Below are 13,229 nucleotides of genomic sequence, written 5' to 3' on the forward strand. Positions count from 1 at the left end.
GATATCAAAACACACCGAATTTATGTGTGCATGAATGGAAATATAAATTAATACAGTACATATAATATCATTCTATAATGTGAACATCTAAATTAGATTATAGTAAAGTGATTTGTGTGTGAATTGTTATTGCTTTGGATTGCTGCTTCAAAGGTTTTGGTCACGACTCAAGAGAAAACATTTAGCCAAAGGCGGACTCGGCTGGTTTAATTGATAATCCTTGCATGTCCCTGACTTCTCTACTACTGTACCTCCTTTTTTGTCACATACCTCCGCTCGCCTAATATACCACCATTAAAGTGTATAGATGGCTGTCTCTCAACGTGAGAAAATGATGAGCTGATGACTACTTTGGGTATGAGTTTCCCGTGTTAACTATCGGGCATAGTTAGTTATTATAACGGTGTGTTAAGAGCATGCATAGTAGTTGGTACGACCTATGTGTGTTTTTGTAGTGGTGGTGAAGGACATGTTTTCGACTATATATTTTTTTTCTTTGCCATTTCATCTTTACATGATGGAGATAGAACTATTGATTTTATCTTGGGATTTTTTTTTTTTTTTCATTAAGTGGGAAGATACCGAAATTTTAAGATGAAAATCTGAGTAAATCCCGGCTCTTACTGAAGTTAACTGATTTTAACTTATTTTTCTCATTCATCGTTCGTGCAACTTTTTAATTTATTACTTGGGTATGTGAAATGAAATTATATATTGACACAACTTATTCAACCCATAAATTTTGACTTAAGATGGAACACAACACTATATATCTATGTATATGCTTCTATATGTGTGTGTATATATATATATATATATATATATATATATATATATATATATATATATATATATATATATATATATGTCAGGTCAGGTCAAAGAAACCTGCTACTGGTGAACATGTAAACCAGTACTACCTGTTTCATGGTCGGGTGGTCGGCGACTAAATCGGCTCCCCCATCTGATAAGATCAGCTTGCTGAATCTTATCTTATGGGAGGGTGTGTGGACACCCAGCAGGACTAAAAAGAAAACCTGTCAAAGGGCGGAGGAGCTCAAAGAGAGCAAACGGCCATCCACACCTTGCATTAGGCAGCAGTGATGCAAGTTCCCTGTACTGCGACCTAGTGTTGGCCAGCGGCTGCACTAGTATCTGTAGTAGGCGGAAGAGATAATGGCCAACGGCTGCTACAGAAAAGCAGGGGGCAGTTCCAGCAAACCTGTGTCTGGCCCCTGTACTGCGCTAATGGAGAGGAGATCGGCACTACTATTCGAAAATTGCCGGAGAATCACCCATGACAATGACAACCAAACCCATTTCCATACTGGATCGGTCGGGGCCCAGGATAAAAACGGCCGCGCCGCCACTTGATGCTCACAGGGGTGGCGGTGTTAAGTGGACTACTGATGGGCAAACTGAGAAAGAACAACAGCTGGCGAAAAAGAACATATACATTGGCACTTGGAACGTAAGATCACTAAAAGATGAGGGAAAACTAGAAGTGTTGGTAAATGAGATCTCTACCATCTCTTGGAATGTTTTGGGAGTTTCAGAACTTAGATGGACTGGCATTGGAGAAACGAGCACAGAAGATGGACACAAGTTGTGGTACAGCGGTGCCGAGAAAAAAACATGTAAGAGGCGTAGGAGTGCTGGTTGAAAAAGAAACAGCAAAGTCATTGATCGAATGTACACCTGTATCTGACAGAATAATTGCAATTAGACTAAAAGGAAAGCCCCGCAACATGACAATCATTCAGATATATGCACCAACATCAGACAGCGAGGACGAAGAGATTGAACGGTTCTACCAAGATCTAGAACAAACCATCAAAGAGAAAGCAAAGAAAGATATTCTTATAATACAAGGGGATTGGAATGCTAAGATCGGATATAAGGAAAGCACTGGATGGGAAGGAACTATTGGAGATTTTGGAGTAGGAACAAGAAATGAAAGAGGTATTATGCTACTAGATTTTGCCAAAAGACATCACTTAGTTGTGGCTAATACTCTCCATAATCATAAACTATCGAGAAGAACAACGTGGCATTCACCAGATGGAGAAACACATAATCAAATAGATTATATTCTTGTGGATAGAAGATTCCAAACTGGAATAAACAGACCCAAAACGAGAACTTTCAAAAAACCGGATATTGGTAGTGATCACGACCCAGTTATGATGACATTCAGAATACGACTCTCTAAAGAGAAGAAGGTTTCGCAGAGACGCACAAAGTTTGACTTGGAAAAGCTGAAAGACAGGGAAGTAGCAGAAAAGTATAGAAGTGAACTGGCGGGGAGATTTGCACCACTCTTGTTGCTCACAAATGAAGAACCACAGCAGCTCTGTGACCAGTTTACTGACATAACTTTCAACACAGCAAATGAGATTTTAGGAAAAGCCAAATCAATTAAAAGACCATGGATAACACCAGAAATCCTACAAAAGTGTGACGAAAGAAGAAAACTAAAGAAAGATAGATTTACCAACAATGAAAGTCTGGGCTAGTATAGAAAGGCAAACAAGGAGGTAAAAAGAGCTATCATCAAAGCAAAAGATAATTGGGTTGAAAAACAAGCTGAGGATATTGAACAAAGCTTAGCAGTAAACAATTCTAGAAAAGCCTACAGTGTAATCAAGAGCTTAACAAAGGAGAAGACAGGAAGAACAAATGTAATAGAAGATAAAACCGGTCAGCTGTTAACAAATAACACCGAAGTGACAGCTAGATGGAAAGAATACTGCCGCGAGTTGTACCAACATCAAGCAGACGTTGATAGAACAGTATTAGCAGAGGCTACATCAGAGGGAGAACCAGAACCAGTCATCTTAGAATCGGAAGTAAGGGCAGCGATTATAAAGTTGAAGATGAATAAAGCACCTGGATATGACAACCTTCCAGCAGAATTAATTAAGTGCGGTGGAGATCCCATTATCAAAACCTTACATCTTCTGTGCAACCGAATACTCCAAACTGGTAAATGGCCTACACAATGGACCCAGTCCATTCTCATTTCTATCCCAAAAAAGAAAATGAGTAAAAAATGTAGTGAACATCGCACAATCAGTCTTATAAGTCATCCTAGCAAAGTCTTACTCACCATCATCCTAAATAGAATAAAACCGGGAATTGAAGAAATTCTAGATGATTCACAAGTGGAACAAATTCTTAATTTAAGGCTCCTTTGTGAAAGTCAGAGAAATCATCAGAAGAATGTTTTCCACAACTTTATTGACTTTAAAAAAGCATTCGATAGGGTATGGCACGAAGCGCTATGGCATACAATGGCCAAGTATAACATCAACCAGGGTATGACTAGGCTTATCCAAGAATTATATGAGAATGCGAAAACAACAGTCATGGTAGGTAACAACTACAGCGAATGGTTCGAAAGTACAGTGGGCGTTAGACAAGGATGCATTCTGTCTCCGACACTTTTCAATTTGTTTTTGGAAAGAATAATGCAAGATGCCCTTGAAATTTTTTCAGGAGGCATAAAGTGTACAGGACGTGTAGTTAACAACTTACGGTTTGCTGATGACATAGACTTGATAGCGGAAGATGCGGAAGAATTAGCAGAAATAACAGGACGACTGGATGAAACATCACACAGGTATGGAATGGAAATTAGTGCAGAAAAAAGTAAAATAATGGTCAGTGGGAGGAGCATCAATCGAAACGTACTGGTCTATGTTAAGGGAGAACAACTTGAACATGTCAGAATTCAAATATCTAGGTGCAACATTAACAGAAAATGGAACCAGCGAAATTGAAGTTAAACATCGTGTAGGAATGGCAACAAGTGCTTTAGCTAGATTGGAATCTTTTTGGAAAATGAGAAGTATTAGCATGAAAACAAAAATTAAACTACTAAACTCGATGGTAAAAAGCATTTTAATGTATGGATGCGAGAGTTGGACAATAACTGATAAGATCTAGAAAAAGGTGGAAGCTTTTGAAATGAAGTGTTACAGAAGGTTGCTAGGAATAACATGGAGAGAGAGGCGAACAAATGGCTATGTCTGGAATAAGATAATAGATAATTTTACCACAGAAAAGGACAGGCCAGAACCATTCATGCGCACTATCGCCAAACGCAAACTTCAGTTCTTTGGACACCAGGTCAGGAGAAATAAAACAACAAAGTTTCTCATACAAGACTACTGTGAGGGAACACGCCAACAAGGTAGGCCAATAAGAACATGGCAAGACGACATAAAGGAGTGGACATCTCTTAACATTCAGAGAGCTTGTCACCACAGCCTCAATAGGAGGAAATGGAGGAAGGATGCCAAGACATGGGTGCACCAACGGCCTAACCGGCTGAGGTCATGATGATGATATATATGAATATATATAACAATATGTATATCTATCTATCTATCTATATATATATATATACATATATATATATATGTATATATATGTATACATATCAATATATGATATATAGATTTCTATACCTATATGTATATATATGTATATATATATATATATATGCATATATATATATATATATATATATAGAGAGAGAGAGAGAGATAAAGTACATGTGCGTTCGTTTTCGAACTCTGAAATATATACTGTGTTTATTCTTAGTTTCTTATGTTATTTTGACATATAGTTTTTTTACTCTTGAAATAACCGGAATAAAATCAAAATAAATATTAGACATTTCTTACCCATTAGTTGCTGGTTCGCGTATTTGCGCAGGGACTATCATAGTTGGTCTTGATAACGCTTACATTCCGTTATTCATTTTCCTGCCACGTAGTCTCTAACAGTCTGTTCGAAAGTTCTGTGAACCCCGGTCATGGCGAAAGAATGAAGCGCTGGAAAAATCATGTACAAATTGGGATCAATAATTGGTATCATTTCCATGAACTCCTGAATTGGGTTTCAATTATATGATAGGTGATGGCTCCCCCACCAACCGATTAACCTGTAAAAAGAGTGAACTCTACTGGATTCACTTAAATCTAACGGTAAGCCATAAGGGTCTAGGGTAGTTGGGTATATATAAACAGCATGGGGGTCCAAGGGCAAGAGGGCAAGATAGAGTGTTATTTGGTTATAGTGTACTGTATGAAAACTATGGAGATGAGGTAATGGTGTTGAGTCCGTTTTTAACGAAAGCTGGTGGCTGTGTCCGTAGATTTTTGTGACTTGCGCTGTGGTCCGTATTTTAGTAATTTAGTCCTTTATTTACAACCCTGGCTAGATGCAGAGGCGTGGGCAAGCTTTGATATAATCGATGCATGGTCACAATAATATATGATACCGTGACATTACGAATTTTTCATCACATAACTCTTCGTCTATTCATTTACCACACAACCAATCTGCTCAGGCATGGGTATGCAATGTTGCACTTGATTTATGATCATGATATATCACATTTTGAATTTTGCTTATAGTGTAAGTATATTTTCAAATACATCAGATGATATGAAATAATTACATAGTTCACATGCTATCTAGTCTAAAAAGTATTACATTGCATGACACGTGGAACTTGATTGCTGGCGGATGTGTCCTCAGACTTTATATATTTTGACGTATTTTTATTTCTAGGAATTGTTCATATTATTATTGTATTTCTACTTGCTTATCCCATATTTTATTTGATATATCTCATGTCCTTCCCTACTATCGGGACAAATCAAACCAAGATTGATATGTAAAACACTATATAATTATCATTTATATATATTTTATCCACAGATAGTATTATTCTAAATAAACGAGATAGTCTTTACAAAGAAATTTCATATCTATCTATCTATCTATCTATATAGATAGATAGATAGACAGATAGATAGATCGAAAGATAGATAGATATATGATATACATATGAGCACACACACACAATATCACATGTATACATATAATTCAATATTTAGCTTGATATTAACATATTGGTAGAGAAAAGGCCGGAACGAAAATGGGAAAGGATAGGTATTTAAGAAAAAAGTGCCATAAGATTAAATCTTTAGAATGTCTTAATTGTTGTCTATTAGTGGCTATTATCCCTGCTTGTCACGCGGGAATACTAACCACTATATATATATATATATATATATATATATATATATATATATATATATATATGTGTGTGTGTGTGTGTGTGTGTGTGTGTGTGTGTGTGTGTGTGTGTGTGTGTGTGTGTGTGGTGTGTGTAAGTATATACATATATAGGCATATATACATGCACATACATATGTAAATATTTATATGTATGTACATATACACTTAGTATCCTTACCTATCACCCAGGAGGCCAGGGTTTGATTTCTTGCCAGAGAGGCTTTTAAAACACATAAATACACTTACACATCCGCACGCACACCAAAGATTCCTTTCTAATCCCCTACTTATACGTACTAATCTCTTTAAACATTTCATTATCCTTCCCATTTCCGTTGGAATGTGCCTTTTACATAGCCAGCCGACTTTGAATTGTGCCACCCAGTTAGTATAAGATGAATACCTATTTGTCTTGAAAAAAAATCACCAAAAGTCAAATATCAGGATATCATAAATCAGCCTAAGGAATGTATGAAAGTGCAGGCAGTGAAGAATCGGGAATGTGAGAAAATCAGGAAAGAGGACGCTGCTGGATCGTGAAGAATACCACTGCGACGACCTTGGCTACAGTTATTCAGTTAATGGGACGCTGGCGATATGTTGCCAACCTCTTCATTAACGTTTTTTTGACCGCCCACATTTCACAGTCTGACATCGACACAGGATTACGAGGAAAACATTCTTTGGCCAGGTGGTTACCAATTTCTTGGAAAGTCCTATGGAGGTCAGCTGGACTAGACATGGATGTCAATATATATCTGTTTACCTATAATCTGTCTAGAGAGACAACATTACTGTACACGAAGAAGTAGATAACATGGTAGGTACACTATAAATAGGAATCAGGAAAACGCAGCCTTAAATGAGTAGAACCCGAGTATTATATGAATATATATATATATATATATATAAATACATATATATATATATATATGTATATATATATATATATATATATATATATATATATATATATGTATATATATATATGATGAATATCAATACTGTAACATCAGCTCGAATTTGTACCTATTCCTCGGTAGTATAGTGGTTAGTATCCCCGCCTGTCACGCGGGAGACCGGGGTTCGATTCCCCGCCGGGGAGGCTTTTGGCCAGGCCTCGACAGGTGAGGAATTCAAGAAATGCACCCCGACGTGCAGCCAAATCTGTTCAAAGTATTCACAACAATTGGAATTTTTTGGAACTGCGGTTCTTAAACGCCAACTATTCCCTATGCATATATATATATATATATATATATATATATATATATATATATATATATATATACATATATATATATATATATATATATATGTATTTATATATATATATATGTTTATATATGTATATATATATGTATATATATATATATATATATATATATATATATATATATATATGTATATATATGTGTGTGTGTGTATATATATATATGTATATGTATATATATATATATATATATATATATATATATATATATATATATATATATATATATATCTTGGAATCGGCTTCTTCTTTAGACTTCTTTTAATTAACGATTACTGACAACCAATACTTCACAATCTGATATCCATTGGCCAGGTGGTTACCAACTTCTACTTGAAAAGTCCTATGTAGGTCAGCTGGTTTAGACATGGATATCGATAGCTGTTTACCTATAATCTATCTAGAGAGACAGATCTTTACTTAATGCGAAGAAGTAGATAACCAGGTAGGTAAACCTATAATTAATGATGATGAATATGCAGCTTTAAAATAAATAAAACCATATATATGAACATATACATATATATATATATATATATATATATATATATATATATATATATATATATATATATATAAACGTGAGAGAGTAATATTTACGCAAATCAAGAAGGGAAAGGAAAAGCAATTGGAAAACCAAAATTAGGAGGAGGTGAATATAATTGCATGGAACAAAAATACTGTAACATTAATACTGTAACATATATCAATTCCTCGGTAGTATAGTGGTTAGTATCCCCGCCTGTCACACGTGGGAGACCAGGGTTTAATTCCCCGCTGGGAGGCTTTGGGCCTAACTTAGACCACTGAATGACATGGGACTAAGTAATCCCCCTTGAAATGATTTAGAATAAGAACTACTGACTACCTCTGAAGTGAACATAAGTATATTGGTTCCGAAGGTACACTCGTATAATTTGACACTTGACAGGCGTACCTGTTAACTTTATCGGCAGATTTTTTCTTTCTTTTTATGAACTATCATTATTATCATCATCTTTATTTAGTGTATTTTAGTTTCATATCTTACCCCATGTCTGATATGCTTCATACCCTTCTTTACTATTTGGACTATTGAATCAAGATTGGCGGCTCTATATGAAAATCAATATATTTCCATTGTATACTTATGTTTTCCATGTGGTGTATTTAATAAATGATATCCATTTACTGAATGAAATACTATAATGTGTATACACACACATAGTATCATAATACACTTACATTAAGATTTGGCTTGAGAGTAACAGAATGTTAGGGAATGCGAAAATTTGAACGGATAATTAAAGTAAAAAGTGCCAATTGAGATATGTATATTTATCTCCAGTTAATACTATTTTTGAAATCTTATGCAGGGCAAATGCCTCCCCGGCGGGGAATCGAACCCCGGTCTCCCGCGTGATAGGCGGGGATACTAACCACTATACTACCGAGGAAATGGTGATTGAATGAGCTACTGACACAGTATTAATGTTCAATGCAATTGTATCCTCCTCTTTCTCACCTTGTTTTTCCAATTACTTTTCCTTTCCTCTCTTTTTTTCCCTAAATATTATTCTCTTTTTCACACACTCCTTCCCGGCGATGAGTTAAATGAATGGTAAAAGTATTCAGGAAGATACAGCTTAGATATCTAATTAAAAGAAATATAACAATATATTAGTATATTTATATATGTATACGATATATTCATATAAATATGTAATTTATACATATATATATATATATAATATATATATATAATATATATAATATATATATATATATATATAATATATATATATATATAATATATATATATATATATACATACATATGTATATTTATATAAATATATATATATATATATATATATATATATATATATATATATATATATATCGTATACACATATAAATATACTTATATATTGTTATATGTCTTATTGCTAGATAGCTAAACTGTACATTCCGGCATTTATTTAACTTGTCGCCGAGAAAGAATGTGTGAAAGAGAGAGTAATATGTAGGCTAAACAAGTGAGGAAAGGAAAAGTAATTGGAAAAATGGGGTGAGAAAGAAGAGGATACAATTACAATGAACATCAATACTGTGACAGTAGCTCTTCCTTTCGCTATTTCCTCGGTATTATAGTGTTTATTATCCCCGCCTGTCACGCGGGAGACCGGGGTTCGGTTCCCCCTCCGGTGAGGCATTTGCCCTGCCTAAGCCCGCATAATGTTTTCTTTACAACTAAAACGGTTTTCAAATCTGCGAGCTGAGCGAGTCGTTGGATGCAAGGTAGGTGACTGGTGTCACTCAGTCTGTTGGGGCTGACATGCCATGAAGAACAAACATTTGTAGATATGAAGAAGCAGTCAAGTCATTAATGGCTTAGGGTTTATCCTAAGAAGTACATGACTGTGCAGCGAGTGCATGATTTCGGGAGGTGGAAAACCAGATGAAGAATATAGTACTGGACTGTCAAGAATAGTGCAATCGTACCAGCTTTCCATCAACTGCTTAGTGCCGAAAATAATGAATGCTACACACAGATAGGCGTGGCATTTCACTGCTTGATCTGTGATCATAAAGACTCATGGACGAAAGTGGTGAACGGTTAGTCCAGAATCTTGCATACTAACATAAACAGATTGTAAATTTGGTGCACCGGCAAGCTAGCATTGTGACAGGGCTGTTAGACTCTTTCAAGGAAACCACTGAAAAGGTTGAGATGAATCGGGACGATTCATCCACGCTGAGGGAGCATGTCACGGAGGCGATTAGCCAAACCATCGTCTCTATAGCTGGTGGTATTAAGAGCCCTCAATTAACCAGGCAACAACCATAAAAGCCCTGGTGTGCCAGGGGAATTTTCCACGTCGGTGGTAATGGAAGTTTCCCTGTGGGTGTTTATGCACACTTAAGATATGGTCACGCCACCACGTGATCACTTATGTATATCGGTCACATGGTCGCCATGCCAGGGCCAGGTCAGATCTGCTGACCTGGTAGATCGAGAGAGGCGAGCGACACCTCGAGGCATGGAGTCTACCCCGAGATCTCGATCTGTCGAGAGGCGTGTGTGAATGCGTGATAGGTGTGTGAGTTTATATAGCCATTACTTCGCTACATGTGTAACAGCTGCTTTCCGTGTGATTATATATACTTATTATACTGTGCATCTACTAAGTAAAGAAGAAACCATTGGACTAGCGTTTCTTCTACCCTCTACTCAGGGAGAAAGAGGGATAGCAAAGAACAGTGAATAACTAATGGGATATCAGTACCCATGCTAATAGATAGCAGCGGCTATCATCTGAGAGACAATAGTGTGATATCTTTGTGGTGAATTTCACGAGAGGTGAGTCACCACAATATATATATATATATATATATATATATATATATATATATATATATATATATATTTATAATGTATATGGATCTATTGCTGTAATCAATATCTTATATAAGCATAATATATAATTCTCACAACGGTCGAATTGATAGAATAATAACACCTCGATAACTTTACATGGCAATTATGATAAAACAATACGCTACTATAATAAAACAATAATAATGAAATTAGAATAATAATACGCGGATAGATAAAGTAATTTCCTAAACGTTAGAAAAAACGCTATGAAGATAAATAAAATATGTCACAAACGAAAAAAATAATATCACATGAAAGTATTTATATGTAAATCGTTGAATTAACACAGTCGTCTGAATAAACAGGTCTGATCATCGAAATGTAACATTTTACCATAGTGAGGTCATGAATGACCGCGAATGACCTGCTAGAGTACGAAATGAACGAGCTAAGTGACCTAGTAAAGTGTTTCTTTTTAAGTAATTCCAAATATATACATATAAATATGTATTTAAAATACATACAGTATTTGTTAAAGAGAAGATAAAAACATGTAATGTTATTGAAATTAAAACAATGTTAATAGTTCATAATAATTAGTTATTACAATAAAATCAATCTCGTAAATTATGAAGGATTCGCTCAAGACATATGCGAATTATCATATGAATAATGATAATGATGATGAAACTAATCCGAGTCGGAAATATTCTGTGCAATAACTGATCCGTCGGATAGTCGGTTTGCTGCATGTACAAACGTCTTACGGGAACCCTTAGCGTCTTCGGCTGTATTTAGGGAAACGTTTTACGCTAAACTGCATTTGACCGGCGAAGCTATAGTTCAGCATAACTCATATGCATGGTACATGAAGAAAAAATAAAGTTCGAATTCGCCAATTTAATGAAACAATTTTAAAACTGGCAAGCTACGAACTAATTGAGAATGATTTTAGATAGAAGCTAATTAATATGAATATTAAAGAGAACGCAGTTGAGAATAGATGTCCTGAAAAAATAATCATAAGAAATATCTGGAACAATTATTTCTATACAGATTAATAAACATCTAAAATATGACGATAAATTAGAAAATTCAGGAATTCCATCAATGATTACACATATAATGCGAGAAAAATACCTTTCCTTACACAGAGTGGAAAAAAATCGAAGAAAAATAGGGTGAAACTGAGACACGGGGGACAACACTTCCACTGACTTACCTTGATTTCCCTGCCTAACACGTATTTACCCCTGTGATCACGTGAGAGTGAGAAAAATGTATCGGCGGTGTGGCTCACAGTAAGTACATGGCGAGCAGTCCACAAGTTTATAGAAAATATGAGGCGAGCACGATCCCTGGCTGACATTATTCTGTGAGGGTGGAGGTTTTCTTACCGGGAGCATCCATTTCTGAGGGGTTTTCCATCCCATTTCTGACACCGGTTTGTGAAGGTGAGCAGAGGGGATCCCACCGCTGCCACCAGTTTGTGATGGGTGTCTTAGGCTATCGAACTAATAACACAAATAAGGTAGTGATACCAGACACAGGGTTTGTACGGTTCAGGTTTAGTCCATAACGCAGATGGCCTGACGTTATGGTACACGATAGATATATTCACTTCAGCACAATGATCACAGCAACAAACAATATCACAACACATATGAACAGGCAGAGAAATTATGTGTCAGCGGTAGTGCAGTCGACCCCGGTCTGTCTGCATGTTTCAGATTTCCTGCTTATATGGAAGGGGCCGCCATCCGCCGTCCCCGATGGTGGTTATGCGGGAAGGTATTCTGGAATGCAGGACGCGTGACGTTCGAGAGTATTAAGCTCTTTTTAAGGGTCTAGATACTTGGGAAGGCAACTAGGTGAGAAACACCCGTGAGTCAAAGTTGACCTGACCAGACCCGGCGATTGCCATACTAGTTAAGAGTGCGAAAATTCATATATTTGTATATGGATCTATTGCTGTAATTAATATATTACATAAGCATAATATATAATTCTCACACCTTTCAATGGAAGTGGATAGGGTAGTAAAATGTTTAACAGATTAGTACTTATATGTAGTAAAATATGAAGAGGATTAGAAGGGAATCTTTGCTGTTGGTTAAGTTGGTGTGTATTTGTTTGGGTGCGTTTCAAAAGCCTCTCTGGCAATAAATCAAACCCTGATATCCTGGGTGATATGTAAAGATACAAACCACTATCTTATCAAAAGGATATATATCTAAACATACATATATACATATGTATACATGCATACATATATCTATTTATATATGTATATACACGTATATATGCAGAAATATATAAACTTCAACTATTTCCAATTTATGATGTCACTAAATATATCTGCACTTAAAATTGCTTCAGTTTCTTAACTTAGATGACCCACTTATTAAGTGAATAACCTGCATTCGTCTCCCAGAAATGAGCCACGTTCTCCTAAGCGGCGCGCATCCCAGGTTAAGAACCGCTGTTCCATATATTTTCT

The 13,229-nt window shown here is 35.9% G+C and overlaps 2 non-coding genes across 2 annotated transcripts; one reads left to right on the top strand and one right to left on the bottom strand.

Moving 5' to 3' along the window:
- The first annotated feature begins 7,129 nt into the window (after nt 1-7,129).
- Nucleotides 7,130-7,201, top strand: TRNAD-GUC (transfer RNA aspartic acid (anticodon GUC)). Its single transcript has one exon. It is a non-coding gene; the product is annotated as a tRNA-Asp (tRNA).
- Nucleotides 7,202-8,733: 1,532 nt separating this feature from the next.
- Nucleotides 8,734-8,805, bottom strand: TRNAD-AUC (transfer RNA aspartic acid (anticodon AUC)). Its single transcript has one exon. It is a non-coding gene; the product is annotated as a tRNA-Asp (tRNA).
- Between the last annotated feature and the right edge of the window lie 4,424 nt (nt 8,806-13,229).

The sequence above is a fragment of the Penaeus japonicus genome, unplaced genomic scaffold (genome assembly GCF_977035675.1).
Source record: "Penaeus japonicus unplaced genomic scaffold, GWHDUDI00000001_assembly GWHDUDI00000016, whole genome shotgun sequence".
Classification (NCBI taxonomy): Eukaryota; Metazoa; Arthropoda; class Malacostraca; order Decapoda; family Penaeidae; genus Penaeus; species Penaeus japonicus.